This window comes from Ambystoma mexicanum, chromosome 13 (genome assembly GCF_040938575.1).
Source record: "Ambystoma mexicanum isolate Mex_15411 chromosome 13, UKY_AmexF1_1, whole genome shotgun sequence".
In the NCBI taxonomy this organism is placed as follows: Eukaryota; Metazoa; Chordata; class Amphibia; order Caudata; family Ambystomatidae; genus Ambystoma; species Ambystoma mexicanum.
In genome coordinates, this window is record NC_090938.1 from 746,886,350 (window position 1) to 746,902,785 (window position 16,436).

The following is a 16,436-nucleotide window of genomic DNA, read 5'->3' on the forward strand; positions in this document are numbered from 1 at the left end:
TCCCCGCCTCTCTCCGTGACGTTACAGGGTGCGTCATCAAACGCGCCCAGTCGTCTCCAGTCCTACGCGACTTTACACAGAACCCGGAAGACAACACACATTATGTCACAACACAGCGCGCCACAATTCGGAATATGAAACTGTGATTTAAAAGCAAACAGCAAGATTGTAAATTTTGTAAAGTACATTTATTTGACATCAAATGTTTAGAGAATATTCAGCAATTTGCATTTGTTTTTGTTGTTGATCCGCAAAAGTTCATGTTGATACACGCAATGTTCCTTTGCGGTACAGAGGGTGTTAGATCAGCTTACAACACAGTGTGCCACAATTCGGAATATGAAACTGTGGTTTAAAAGTAAACAGCAGGATTGTACATTTGGTAAAGTACATTTATTTCACATGAAATGTTTAGTGAATATTCAGCGATTTGCAATTGTCGATCAGCAAAAGTTTATTTTGAGCCACGCGCTGTTCCTTTGCGGTATATAGGCTGTTGGTTTATGATAAAAGCAGTAAATGGTCGCACTGATAATCAGAAGGCTGCTCCAACAACGAGACATTAGACCACCATAATGGTTGGTATGTTGCTTCTAGCCGCTAGTACTGCGTAAGGGCATATTGGTCCTTGGCGATTGTCCCATAAAATGGTGAGGGTCATGAAGTTGCTTACATGGAGCTGCACCTGGCAGTTGAAAAATCCATCCGCTGGAGTCTGAAAATCGTGACATTGGCAAAATGGGGCAACATACCTGTTTTAAAAAACATAAATTAGTCTCACCAGCCGATCTTTATTAAAAATATTCATTTTATTTATTAGGGCGTGAAACTATTTGCTAGCGAAGATAGTGCAACAGAGTATGTTAATAATAAAATAATAATATTTTCGCATTTATATAGCGCTAAGAACCGTCAGGTATCTCAGCGCTGCTTATTATTACACATGGTGTGTGGTGCTCATTTATCCACCACGGAAGGATGAAAGGCTGAGTTTGGCCCTGCCGGGATTCGAACCTGCGTTAGCAAGCTGTGCACGGATGTCAAAGCGAGCTCTCTACTCGCTGTGCCACTTGACCGGCTACAGTGAAGTGGCACAGCGAGTAGAGCACTTGATCGGCTACAGACCGGTTAAATTATTTCTATTAACCCACCCTGTGTCGTCTGCCTTTTTCAGAGCCCTCTAAACGACAGGGGATCAATTCGGGGGTGATAGTGCGCGGTAGAAAACAATATGCCACATTGAACGAGCAAGTACAACTTGAGCGGGCTTTAATGCTACGCTATTGTTATTATATTTCGGTATAAAATAATCTAAAGGGTTACTTACATTACATTTGCAATTTCCATTGTCTACGAGTAGTGCAGTCCCAAAATACGACTCCGCGTGTGCCAACGATCTTTCTCATAGTGATATAATATATAAGTGGTTTCGTTTCAGAAATTTCATCCTTATCGTGTCTTACGTTTTTGCAACACTCCTTCAAAAGAAGTCTTTTAGCACAATCCCTGTCTGTCAAGGTCAAAACACAATAGAACCTTATAGTGCGAGTCGTGGGCCTATCCGGGCCGCAAGCAAAAAATGGAAGCAGCTGACCTTCACTGTGAACGAGCATAAATTCTTACTTTGCAACATTCTGTGTAAAGCCATCTGTGAGAAGTTGGTTTTTGCACTCCATGTTTGTATATTGTTTGCGTGCTAATAAAAAAAGTTTGTTTAGGGGACGTTATGGTTCCAAGTAAAGCCGAAAACCCCCTGAAATTTGCCAGTTATGGTAAGCTAAGCAACCATAACTCGCGCCACCACCGTGCACTGCTAAGACTAACACCCAGGACATCAAAGATGACATAGCAAATGTCATTGATGATATCACTGATGACATCACATGTGTATGTACTTTTCATGAAATATGTGTACTAGGGATTTTTATTATAATGTTGCGAAAAAAGTGTCAAGGATCATTGCAATAAATATCATACCGTAATTAGTGCTTTGAACGATGCATTGATATAAATAGCATTGTATTATGGGGTTCTATCTAGTATACTGAGCTACTAATGGAGAAACATAGCATTGTGTGCAGCGTACAAGATGAAAGTATAATATTTGTAATGTTAATATGTTGAATAATGAAATGATAATTGTCCTGAAATGTTCGAAAATAAACAAAATGGGGGTGTTCTGAGGACGTTCTTCATATTGTGTGACTGCTTAGCTGTATGCAATGAGGGAATGGCACAGAGAGTAAAGTGTAAATGGTAGAAGGGGTGTCGAAGAGTTACGCGGTCCGCGGACACCACGGGTGTCCGTGGACAGGGCGTGCTACATCCGGGGTTTTCCAGCAAATCCAACATGGAAAGTAGACTGTACGGATCAGCCAATCAGATGTCGAGGTTGTGGATTTGTGTTGAAAGAGACTGTGTGTGGTGAAGATGGCAGAAGTAGAGAAAGTCAGGGTGTTGGTGCTTGGAGATATGTTTGTGCATGGTTTACAACAGTACGCTCAATGCAGGCATGTTCAAAAGAACTTTGATGTGAAAGGAGTGGAGGTGGTGTGGAGAACTGTGCCTGATTGCAATGTACAGGGAATTGTACAAGTTTATGAGGATATGGCCACGATGAACAGTCCGCATGTGGTAGTTTTGCACTATGGTGCTTTCCATTTGGGCAACGTCAGTGCCCCTACTTTGTTGGCTGATTTGGAACGCTTAGTTCAAGCCGTAATGAAGATCCTTCCAAATGCGAAAGTAATTTTTTCTGGATTACTACCTAGGGCAATATGGGACAATAGTTCAGTTTTTTGTCCTCAGCAAAACATTGCTAGGTGTGTCATCAACCGAGGCATACTTAGAGCTGGTATGTTCTTCTGTAATAATGAGAATATTGATGCCAGTAATACTGTTAATTTTAAAGAAGATGGCATCTCTTTATCTTTTATGGGAAATGCCTTTCTATTTTGGAATGTAAGGGTTGCTTTGGAGAAGGTTATGTGAAGATTTTAGGAGTAAAGTAAGAAAAAAAAAGCAGAATAAAAATACAAAATAACAGGTGTCTGTCAAGCATCTGTAAAAAAAACGGCTCTTTTCAGAGCCAACTTCAATGGGGAAACGGGGCACACTATTTAAATTTACATTCACCACGCTGAGATTCTCGATATGTCTGCGGACATGGCGGTAGTCCGCGGACATCAAAATCACTACGTGGGGGTTCAGTATGTTCTATGTTACATGTATATGAAGTCAGGGATATTATGGTTAGGTTGCGCTACTAAAAACCTATGAAATTCAGTGAAAAAACTTTGTTAAAGGGACGTTATGGTTCAAAGTAAAACCGAAAAACCCCTGAAATTCGGCAGTTATGGTAAGATAAGCAACCATAACTCGCGCCACCGTGCATCACAAATGTCATTGATGACATCACTGATGACATCACATGTGCATTTACTTTTCATAAAAACTCTGTACAAGGGATTCTTATAATGCTGACCAAAAAAAATATATATATATATTCAGTAAAACAACTTTGTTATGGTTCCAAGTAAAACCGAAAAACCACTGAAATTGGCTAGTTATGGTAAGCTAAGCAACCATAACTCGCGCCACCACCGTCCATTGCTAAGACTAACACCCAGGACATCAAAGATGACATCACAAATGTCATTGATGACATCACTGATGACTTCACATGTCTAGCTCCCTCTTTTTTCCTTTAGTGATATATCTATGCCAGATCAAAAAAATCAAAAAGTACTATATTTGTAGACTTATACTTCAAATATGTTCTTACAGTTATTCATTTGGGGTTCACTCACAGCATATGAAACATATACATAGGGAATATACACACTTGAAAGATAACAATGCTTTCTGTGTATGAAGACAATCATTAAGGTTATCAACACTTTCTTATTGTTCTGCTGTTTTTTTATTACTGTATTTTCTCTGGATATGCTCATATTTGTATTCGCATTACTTTCTTTAGGGTGCAGTCACATCATGTCATAGTTATACATAGGGAAGTAGTAGGTTTGAAGCAGAACAAGCGTTTCTGTGCATAAAGATAATCAGTTAGGTTATGAACACTTTCTGGTTCTACTGCTGCTATTTTGCGTACTTCACTTTCCCTGTATATACTCATATTTGTATGTGTTGTTGTATCTTTGTGTTTTGTATGTAATAATTAAATTATATAGTAAGTGGGTTTTATTAGCTACTTATTACATGTTGCACAGTACACAAAACTCTAATAAAAAAGCATTTATCATTTCACTATTCAACATGGGAAGATTATGAATATTGCACCTCCATCATGTATGCTGCACACAATGCTTATGTTTATACACGAGTAGCTTATTATACTGTAAAGAACTTCATAATACAATGCTATTTATATCAATGCATTGCTTAATGCACTACGTACCTCATGATATTTATTCCAATAATCCTTCACACTTTTTAATCAACATTACTATAAGAATCCCTTGTACAGACTTTTCATGAAAAGTAAATGCACATGTGATGTCATCAATGACATTTGTGATGTCATCTTTGATGTCCTGGGTGTTAGTCTTAGCAATGGACGGTGGTGGCGCGAGTTATGGTTGCTTAGCTTACCATAACTAGCGAATTTCAGGGTTTTTTTGGTTTTACTTGGAACCATAATGTCCCTTTAACAAAGTTTTTTTACTGAATTTCATAGGTTTTTAGTAGCGCAACTTAACCATAACGTCCCTTTAACAAAGTTTTTTTACTGAATATATATATATATATGATATGGTATGATATAATATAACAGTATTGTTGTACTGTTTAAATTGTTTAAACTTGGTAACCTGCTTTTATGTATTTTAACACACTATTGATACATCTTATTCATTAGATATGCATGGTGGCAACTATGAATTTGACACTGATTGTGATTAATTGCCGATTGATTGTTGATCGTTTGATACAGTGGCTTTCTAACTATTTAACTATCAATAAGTATATGTGTAAGTGCATGTAATCTCTGGTTTTACTTCTGTGTATTGCTTTTTTGTGTATTACTTATTGTATATATATATTGATTGCTCCTGAGGGAAGATGGAGAACTGGAAGAGGGTGAACTTGAAGATGACGGAGATGAGGAGGCAGCCCAAGAGGCTTCTGCTCCTGAGGGAAGATGGAGAACTGGAAGAGGGTGAACTTGAAGATGACGGAGGTGAGGAGGCAGCCCAAGAGGCTTCTAAAGAATCAGAGAAGAGTGAAAAGGAAAAGACTGAAAAGAGTGAAAAGCAGCCAAGTAATTCAGACGAGGAGAAAGCGCACCGGAGAATGAAGCGAAAAAGGAGGAAGGAGCGCGAAAAGGAAGAGGAGATCGAAGAAGAAACGGAAATCCAAACACAAGGCATGGGTTTGGGAGTGGGTGAAAGGGATTCAAGATGCTTTGTTTTGGTTTGCCTTGGTGGAGCTTACTCTTCTCTTAACAGATCTTGTTGTGGAAGATTAGAATAGGTGTCTATGCAACGACATGATATTAAAGCCATCCTTAATTTATGAGATGAACCATTAACCTTGCGACCTGGCCCCTGCGAGGTGAGTGCCCCCCTTCTGTCCAGCAAGGGGGACAAGGGCAGTCCAGCACCGAAATGCTATGGCAATTCCTTTCTGAACAAGAGTACCAACAGCAACCCCATACACGTGTTTCAGCCTTGTTGGGCCTCATCAGTGAGGTGGAGCTGTTCCTCTCTGAGCACAGTGAGCAAGGGGTCCACGTCTGGATGACCCTAGGAAACCTAGGGTGACTAAACCTAAGTACCTTAAATAATCAAATCACACATAGCCTTGCACAATAATCAAATCACACATAGCCTTGCACAACAGAACACGACGGCTACCAACCAAAAACCACACCTGAGCTCACAGAACAGTGTTAACCGAACTGAAGCTGCCAACAGCACATCACTGCTCTCTTGCACTTTTCCCGCTCGGTCCTGCTAACTCACCCCACCCCCTTTCCTTTTCATATCCGCCAGAGCGCCAGGGGACCACTCCGGTGGTGATAGTGCGCAGTACAATTGTCCTTTAACATTAACATGTGTAAAGTTTTAAATTAAAACTATAACACATTAAATTAATAGAATAAAGATATATTTTGAATGAGAGACCTGCGGGGAGGACAGGGGAGGCTCGGACTCTCTACATTCTGATACATTTTGAATGAGAGACCCGCGGGGAGGAGAGGGTGGGCTGGGGAATGTCAACATTCTGAATGAGAGAACCCCAGAGAGGAGAGGGTGGGCTGGGGACCTCTACATTCTGATACCTTTTGAATTAGAGACCCTCAGGAGGGGAAACAGGAATCTCTACTATCTGATACATTTTGAATGAGAGACCCCAGAGAGGAGAGGGGGGCTCAGGAATCTCTACTCTCTGAAACATTCTGAATGGGAGACCCCCAGGGAGGAGAAGATGGGCCCGGGAATCTCTACATTCTGATACATTTTGAATGAGAGACCCCCAGGGAGGAGAGGCTGGGCTCAGGAATCTCTACATTCTGATACATTTTGAATGAGAGACCCCCAGGGAGGAGGCGGTGGGCTTGGGAATCTCTACCTTTAGATGATAGACTCTCAATGACAGACCCCCGGGGAGGAGAGGGTGGGCTCGGGAATCTCTGCATTCTGATACATTCTGCATGAGACCCCCACGGAGGAGAGGGTGGGCTGGGGAATCTCTACATTCTGATACATTCTCAATGAGAGACCCCCAGGCAGGAGAGGGGGGGGGGCTCGGGAATCTATCTCTACTTTCTTATACATTTTGAATGAGAGACCCCTGGGTGGGGAGTGGGTGGGCTCGGGAATCTCTACATTTGGATACATTTTGAATGAGAGCCACCCAGGAGGAGACAGTGGGCTCGGGAATCTCTACATTCGGATACATTTTGAATGAGAGACCCCCAGAGAGGAGAGGGTGGGCTAGGGAATCTCTACATTTGGATACATTCTGAATGAGAGACCCCGGGGGAGTAGAGGGTGGGCTCGGGAATCTCTACATTCGGATACATTCTGAATGCGAGACCCCAGGGGAGGAGAGGGTGGTGTGAGGAGTCAGGAATGAGAGTTGCATACAAGTCAGCCATGTTTTGGGTTAAAGACTTTTATTGAAAATAAAAGGGTTGGGAAAAGGCTCCTGTGACCCAGCACTAAGAGGAATTTACCTACTCAAAACCAAAACTAAGGATCTGTCTGTCAGGATGTCAAAACAAAACTGCCCAGTGTCCAAATCTCTATTCTGACCCTCACACTAAAACTAAACTCTAAGGTGAAAAAGTGATTTGTCTTTAACCTTAAGTGATTTGAAAAAGTGTTCGTAAAGTAAGAGGACTAAAATAATAACATTTTCCTTCAGGGATGAAGTTCTTGACTCCAGAGGGTAATTCCCTTTCCCTGGATTCTTCTTTACTCCTTGAGGGTGTTTCACACACAACTGTTATTTGGGTCTCTCATGGCCACTTATAACACTTGTACAAAAACAGATTGGTTTCAAAATCTTGCTTTCTGTCAAAAACAGTTCTTTGGGCCTCTTCTGGCTAAGCACAACATTTGCACAATAACTGTTGGACTTCACAATTGTACTTTCTCTCCAGACCAACTGTTTGGGCCTTTTTTGGCCCAGGGCAGCACTTGCACACTGTACTTGTTTTACTTAACAACAGTTCTTTGGGCTTCTTTTGGCCAAGTACAATGCTTGCACACCAATTTTGTTTTACACACTTCAATTTGTCTGGCATACTCCCCTGCCAGGACCTCTGCTTTATACACTTGAGATTGCCTGGTGTACTCTCCTGCCAGGACTTCTACTTAATCGGGTCTCTGCCCGTTCCAAAAGCTGCTTGTATATGATATTGGATAATGTATCTTCTTGATATATCATCTTTGTTCTGCTCTTTGCATATTGACACTGTGTACATTTACACGTTAGAAAGGGGTTTATTTTCGATTTAAATGCCCTTGCCTCAACATGTCATCTCTTTGCTTTCTCTCAGGTATTGAACCTTCAATTGTTCGCTTTCGGCGCTCTCGCTGACATGCCTCAGTGTCCCTGTTGCTCTCAGGAGGACTCACCGGTCTCTGTAGGCATTGGTTTCTTCTCTTGCGGGCAGCCGGTGAAGGAATCCCTGCAGACCCCCTCTCATGTTCTGCTTTCCTTCACTCGGCGGTCCTCCGTGGCTTCCACTCGACACACCTGCTATTTTCTCGGCTCTGGTAAGCAGAATACTGCTGTTCACCTTCTGAGAACGCCCAGGAATTCTTCACCGGCTCCAAGCGTTCTCACAGCATCCCACGGCTTAGCAGTTCCTTCTTCCCCTGGTGGTGCACAGCCTGGCCCCACCATACCGGTTCTGGCTTCTCGACACGCTGCCTCGTGCAGAGAGGTGCAACGCTCTCTCGCCAGTCGCCACAGCAGCTGCCTTCCATTCTCAGTTTGGGCTGCTTGAATTTCCCGGGCACAGGTGTGTGTCCGGAACACTTGAGCGCCCACTATGTTCGCAGTCTTTCCTATTCCACATTGCTCGATCTGTCTTCTTCGTCGCAGTACTTCGTGAACCCGGGGAATAGAAGTCCAATGATTTTGGATGAGCATTAAAAGGTTTTGATGGTAAATCACTTTTGATGGACTGATAAGTGGAGTTGAAAAAAAGTAATTGCATCAGATTGGCAAGGTTGGTTCACAGATCTGATCAAAGGGAGGAGAGAGGGGGCTCTGGAATCTCTACATTCTGATACATTTTGAATGAGAGACCCTCAGTGAGGTGAGGGTGGGCTCGGGAATCTCTACATTCTTAATGAGAGACCCTCCGGGAGGAGAGGGTGGGCTCAGGAATCTCTACCTTTAGATGATAGATTCTGTGTGAGAGACTGCCGGGGAGCAGAGGGTGGACTCAGGGATATCTACATTCTGATGCATTTTGAATGAGAGACCCCCAGGTATATCTACATTCTTATGCATTTTGAATGAGAGACCCCTGCGGATTAGAGGGTGGACTCGAGAATGTCTACACTCTGAATGAGAGACCCCCGGGAAGGAGAGAGTGGGCTCGGGAATATCTACATTCGGATACATTTTGAATGAGAGACCCCCGGGGAGGAGAGGGTGGTGTGAGAAACCTGAAGGTGTCTAACTTATTAGTCCCCAGGGATCTGTCATCCAGGTGGCCAGGACGTGGCCATCACTATGGGATCCAGTTCCTGGGGGTGGACCAGTGCAGGAGGATCACCTGGGTGAGGGGTCTTCGGGGAGTGGAAGTGGGACACTGAAGGGTGAGACGCGGTATCCCCTTCCTCATAACACCTTTTCCCCATCCTACTCTGTAGGATATCTAGAAACTCAACCCCCCACCCCCTTTTTGACACAAACACTTTCTCACAGACCGATTACCATGAAAGACAAGGGACTAACAGCCGTATACCTGACATGTCCCAACACAAGAGTCAGGCAGAGTCAGGCAATTGCCGCTAATTACACACACACCTGACTGCCTTTTCCCTTCCCCATAGGGATAAAAGGCAGAGCACGAGAACACACTCTAGGCAAGGCCAAAAGCATGAGGAAGCAGCGATTCCAGGACGGCAGTTCAAAAGAAGGAGAAAGGCGGCGAGACCTGAAAGGACGTCAAGGAGGGAGTTGCCTTTGCCCTTTTCAATCCAGACCCGCAAAGCCTCTGACAAAAGAAATATAAGACTGGAATTGCAGCTGGCGAATGGTGTGACGGATGTCAGCGGTACATGGAACCCTCTCGCACGGATTGCCAAGGCGGGGAGACGAGGTTGCCATCGTGTTACCGTCCTTGACTCCAGCGGCAAAAGAAACACCAATGAGTTCAGAACAGCCGGTGAGTCAGAAGAACCGGATAGGGGGCTGGACTGTGTTAGGCTCAAGGTTGCAGTGGCAACATTAAGAAGATTAAAGCTACAAAGCTCTTTTGTGAACGAACTTGGTACCAGAGATAGACTGGTCCGGCGTCACGTGGGCACTCGTTCGGAGGCCTCTGGCTGTTACAACCTGTCCTGAACAAAGAGACTGTTGAACGGAAAGGGTATAGAAACAACAAGTACCAAGATTCCATAGGGAAGGCGGACGTGAGGTGTCATGGAGGTCATACAAGTGTCCATCCAAATCCCTTGTACAATCGAAAAAAGTCCTTGACACGTTGATAAATGTTTAAGTATCTGATGGAATTGTGAAACAGGCGTTTGCCCCCGACTGAGGAAAACGCTGTAGCAAACCCGTGGGTGTGTGAAACCCCCACTTGTCAGACACTAAGAGCGACCCAGCGAGACGTGATTGCCCTTTGGAAGTCTCTGTGAGTGAAGTTAGCAAGTGCTTTGGAAGGTCTGAGCCCGGATGAGGGAGACCTAAACTAGCTGGATGTTTAAAAAGACATTGAGACTCTCTGATATTACAGGTAAAGAGATTTTGATTGAAAATGCAGCAGATTGCGATGACAAACGTGAACCCGACTGAGGGATGTCCACAGTGAGTGGTTGGTCTGAGCCCGACTGAGGGAGGCTAACATTGTGAGAAGGATCGGAGCCCGGCTGAGGGGGATCCACGGGTGAAGAGTAATCGCCCGACGTAAAAAGAAATAGAAGGAACTTTTATTTTGTCATTTTGTGATACATCAGGCCCACTGAAGCCAGAGACTTTCCATGAAAGATTCTCGGACACAGATGGTCCTGATATAAAAATAAAAGAAACTGTAACCTTGTGCTGGAGAAGCACAAAAGTGTGCTGTGCTCACAAGTCCCGTCTTGCCCCGTGCTAGAAAACGTGGGAAAGAGAGACCCCGGCAATAACATCCTGACTTATCATTTTGTGAACACTTCTTTCTTTCTGGTGAACATTATCCCACACATATTTTCTAACATAGCAGTAAGGATTGGCAATAGGTTTCTTGGTATAGGCCTTTTTTATTTGATTAGACTCCAGTTGGACAGTATTACTATCATTTGATGGTCATAGCTTGCTCCCATTTTAGATTTAGGTTTAGATAAGGCATTTATCTCACCCATTGTACAGTTTAATAAACACCCTTGAACTGTGATCACTTGTGTCTTTCTTGCTTTGATACCATGGCTGTCTTACAGTGGGTACAGGGATCTCTACATTCTGATACATTCTGAATGAGAGACCCCCGCAGAGGAGAGGGTGGGCTCAGGAATCTCTACATGATACATTCTGAATGGGAGATGCCCAGGAGGAGAGGGAGGGCTCAGGAATCTCTACATGATACATTCTGAAGGAGAGACCCCTGGGGGGGAGAAGGTGGGCTCAGGAATCTCTACGTGATACATTCTGAATGGAAGATGCCCAGGAGGAGAGGGAGGGCTCGGGGATATCCACATTCTGATAGAATTGGGGGGTACAGGGAGGATTGCCCCCTTTTGTATTGCTTCACTTTCATATCTTTATGGTTAAATACTAATGGCGAGATTTGGGGGGGTCGCCTTTTTGGTAAATTAAGTGTAAGTATATGAGGTCGAGATTTAGGCAAGTGATCATTTCAATACGACTTTTAGGGCAGGTGAGATTTTAGTAGGTGATTAAAAGACAGATCACTTTTTGACATATATTTTTAATTGTATTTGTTTACTGGCGATTTTTCACTGAGGTGGGGGTTGGAAGGGGAGGGGTTGGCGGGCTGGGGGATCAGGGATATTAATGGGCCTCCACCCATCTTTTACAGAAAAACTGTGAAAATCAAATCAGTGATGAAAAATGCCCGGTAAAAACACATAGAACCCACAGGGGTGGAATTTAACTTCACAATTCCTGGGAATAGAGCGGTGCCTTTAAAAGATACCTCTCTCTTCCAAGTCATTCCCAGGAAAAAACTGCCAGGGACATTTTCATGCACACTAACAGGGAGAGCTAACTTCCAATTAACTATCTGAAGCGACAGGGAACGTCTTAAGGGGGCACTAGATAACTTAGTGCCTGCAGAGGACTATTTGTTAGAACCTCTGGCCCAAAGAAAGTGCTGTCAATAACAGTGGTACTGGAAGTAGTGTCTCTGATTCCAGTGGTAGGGTGGCCGTGCACTATAATGGAATGGACATACTAAGTACTGGAGGGAAATACCCCACTCCCTGTCCCCTTTCTGGGGCTTGACCCTCCCACATTAAGCAAAGCTGAAGACATCTCTGGGATGTCTGCACAAGGGCAAGTCTTCCAGTGACCAGAGGCCATGCTTTAGGCACTCTGCTCAGCAGCCTTTTTAGGGCAGCTAGGCTAACCTCTGGGATGGTCAGTTTTTCCACAGTCCAAGCAGGTGCTAGGGAGTCTGGGAATTACTGAGGAACCACCACTCACCTTTGAGTTAGTGGTGCCATCCTTCTTTTTGGACCCAGCCACAAGGGGTTACCCACTTCTACTTTGAGGCCCTGTAAGAAGGGAGAATGTTGGCCTGCCTTACCTGTCCCCTGATCACTGTGGTTAACTCTGTGAGAGACCCACAAGTCAGCCATCTTTGCTAGTTCCCTTGGATCAGTGATGATGGAATTAGCTAAGTGCTAATGCAAGTCAGGGAAGCAAGCATACAGGGGGTATAAAGGGTTATACAGAAGGCAGGCCTTGCACTGTGAGCTTAGAGAGAGAGAGAGTGAGAGGCTTGCAAGCGGTAATGTAAAACCCAGAGTCTATATTTTTAAATCACACATAGAAATGTTAAATCTCCCAGAAGTTAAGATGGAGCCGGGGTCTGTAGTGTGTAATAAATGTGAGGAACAGAGGACATCCACCGAGATAAAAGTAAGTCCACATTGAGGGCACATCAAGGCATGAGGAGACGTACCTTCTCAAGACACTCTTCACATCCTAGAGAGAGAAAGAGAAAGGACAAGATAAATAGTCATCCTACATTGTTCTAAATATTGATTTCCGTTTTACAGAGACAATGAGCTGTGATTCAAGGAAAGAGTTAGGTCGCTGCTTTATCTAGTCTAGGAATCAGTTGAGCCTTCTGTGAGGTTTCTGGTCAGACAATGTTTGTGCTGGGAACTAGAGCCACTGTGTACTAAAGGTGGGGGGAGTAACATTCAGCTCAGACAAGTGGCCAGAGCCTGACATTACTGGGATATTTGAGGTTGCACTTAGATGTAGTGACTGTCATATAAACAAGGCATTAACTGTGATTAGATGGCATTACTGAGAGGTGCTGAGGTCGCACTTTGCATCTGCAGCACCTACACAAATGGGAATGAACATGACATGCAGTGACTTTACAGGCATGCCAAGCACTAACTGGCATTAGATGAGTTTGAAGCTGCACTTTGCATATAATGGAAACAACTGCACAAGTGGGAGACTGCACTCAGCATTACTGGGGTGTTTGGACTGGACTAGCTGTCATCTCTCTCTCTCTCTCTCTCTCTCTCTCTCTCTCTCTCTCTCTCTCTCTCTCTCTCTCTCTCTCTCTCTCTCTCTCTCTCTCTCCCTCTCCCTCTCCCTCTCTCTCTCTCTCTCTCTCTCTCTCCCTCTCTCCCTCTCTCCCTCCCTCCCTCTGGGTGAGAGCAGTCTTTCATGCTGTCCCTCCCTCTCGGAGGTGTATTGTGAAGTGCACTCTCTTGGTTTTCTCTGTCTGGACAGTGTGGTGTGCTCACTCTGGTTCTCTCTGTCAGTGTAGTGTATCCCTCGATTAGAGAACAGAACCTGCAAAATCGCACTAGTGCAGTCTGGTGTGCGATCTCTGTGTCGTTGCGGTCTGGTTTTCTCTCTCCTTCTGTCTCTGTGTCCCTCCATCCCCCTGCTTCCCTGTTCCTTCCATGCCACGCATCCTCCCTAACACTCCCTCCATCCCCCTTCACCTCCATCTTTCCCCTCCCTCCTTTCCCCATCTGTCTTCGTCCCCCTGTCCCGCTACCTCTATTCCCCCTTTCTCTCTGCCCCCTCTCTCTTTCCCTTGTCCCTCTCTCTCTCTCTCCCCCTCTCTTTTTCTTGATGGATTATGTTATGTGTGTGATTTGTACAGCGCTTACGGCCACACTCGGGCATCAAAGCACTTGCTAACCTGACCCCCGGTTTGTGGAGTAGAGAATGTTCTCAGTTTATCATGGAAGACCAACAGCAAGCTTGCTGTCCTTATTCTAGAAGCAGAGAGTTCACAGCCTGGCCACCTGTACTTGGTAAGAGCTGCCCATAGCATTTATTCCATTTAAAAGACAGAGTTGCAGCCATTTGTCAATTGAGCGAAGGTGCCATGGTATTTCACCCCATTATGCCCTGCGGGGTAGGACCAACAGGTGAGACACCATCTCATTTCAGAATATCCCTTCATAATAGTAGAACAAGCATTAATAAAATATAGTGCCTTGAAGGGGATAAGCAAGTGATGTTCCTATATTGTATTCTGTGAGGATATGGCAAACATTACTTAATGTAATCGTATTTCTGATGCTTGTACCTGCTTAGATTCACATGCTATGCATAGTCTGACATCTAGTGGTAGTCGCAGAGTATTGAATGACTTGTTTTCGAAATTCGAAACGGGGCGTCGACTGGGCGTGTCTGTAAGGATATCGCTTGTGTGATATGTACTGTACCCATGGTCCTTCATGCGTCGATATCCCTCAGATTGCTTTGTTTCTGACATGAGGGAGCATGAAGTGTTTGCGTGAGTACTAGAAAGTCAAAGTATAAAAGATAAAGGTGAAAGACATCTATGAACCATGAACTCCAGGAGGCGAGGAAGGCTGGGCACATGTGAATCTAAGCAGATACATGCACCAGAAATACGATTGCGGTAAGTAATGTATGCCTTCTGAGGCTTGTGGATCTGCTTATAATCATTAGTGAGCAGTACCTGTACGAGGTGGGTTGTGTGAAGGTACAGTGGCAAATAGATGTCTTAATACCTCTTGACCCACCTGTGAATCTGCTTTAGGGTGTGTGTCTAAGCAGTAGTGTTGTGTGAATGTGTGAATGGAACTCCAAGTAGAAGCTTTGCAAATTGCATCTAATGGAACATTTGCAATGAAAGCTAGAGTAGCCCCTGTGCCTCGAGTAGAGTGGGCTCTCGGTGTGAAAGGTAAGGATTTTTTAGATAGTGAGTAGCAAACTTGGATGCATCTGACTATCCATTTTGAGATAGTGGATTTAGAGACATGATCTCCTTCTCTACCAGATGCTATGGAAACAAAGGGCTGATCTGTTTTTTGTAGGGGTTCCGTTTTGTTTAGGTAGTGTGAGGGGTCAGAAATGTGAGGTGGACAACATTTAGATCATTTTTCAAACAATGCTGTTTTATTAAATCAAAAGTGCAAACCAACGCCTCACTTGCCCTACTATAACAGGGATTTCTCTGCCTACATAAACTAAGGAAAACACTCTAGCATAACATTTCTGGCCCTCAGACTTATACATAAGCATAAACAAGAAAACATATGGCAATACTTGTATTAGCAACACATTCAAGTCTTTGATTGTAACCTCAGCGAATTCCCCTTCCCCAGGTTTTAAGTCCAGGTTAGTTCCGTTGAATAACACAAAACAACAAAAAAATCCAGGGTTGAAGCAAAGTTCCAGCACAGTTTCTGGCCAAGTCAGTTTGATAAGAAAAACTTCCAACACTCCACAGTTCAACACAGAAAAGATCCTTTTCCTCCATGAAATGCACAAGTCAAAGTTCCTTAAACAGTACCAATAGATTCTTGGTTAGGATGTTTTCCGTCACAACTTAGTTGATTCCCAAAACAGTTTAGTTGAACTCTCATCACAGTGCTTCTCTCTCAGCACCATGAAACACAACCTCTTCTTTGTCAGGATAAGGCCACAGTGTTTCTCTCCTAACACCCTGAGCAACACCTGCTTCCTTCACAGTACATTCAACTTCTGCCCGGGTCACTTTATACCAGGACTTCCACTTCCACTTCTGCCTGGGTCACTTTATACCAGGACTGCAACTTCTGCCTGGGTCACTTTATACCAGGACTTCCACTTCCACTTCTGCCTGGGTCACTTTATACCAGGACTTCCACTTCCACGGCTGCCTGGGTCACTTTATACCAGGACTTCCAATTCCACTTCTGCCTGGGTCACTTTATACCAGGACTTCCACTTCCACTTCTGCCTGGGTCCCTTTATACCAGGACTTCCACTTCCACGGCTGTCTGGGTCACTTTATACCAGGACTTCCACTTCCACCTCTGCCTGGGTCACTTTATACCAGGACTTCCACTTCCACCTCTGCATGGGTCACTTTATACCAGGACTTCCACTTCCACTTCCACGGCTGCCTGGGTCACTTTATACCAGGACTTCCACTTCCACTTCCACGGCTGCCTGGGTCACTTTATACCAGGACTTCCAATTCCACTTCTGCCTGGGTCCCTTTATACCAGGACTTCCAATTCCACTTCTGCATGGGTCACTTTATACCAGGACTTCCACTTCCACTT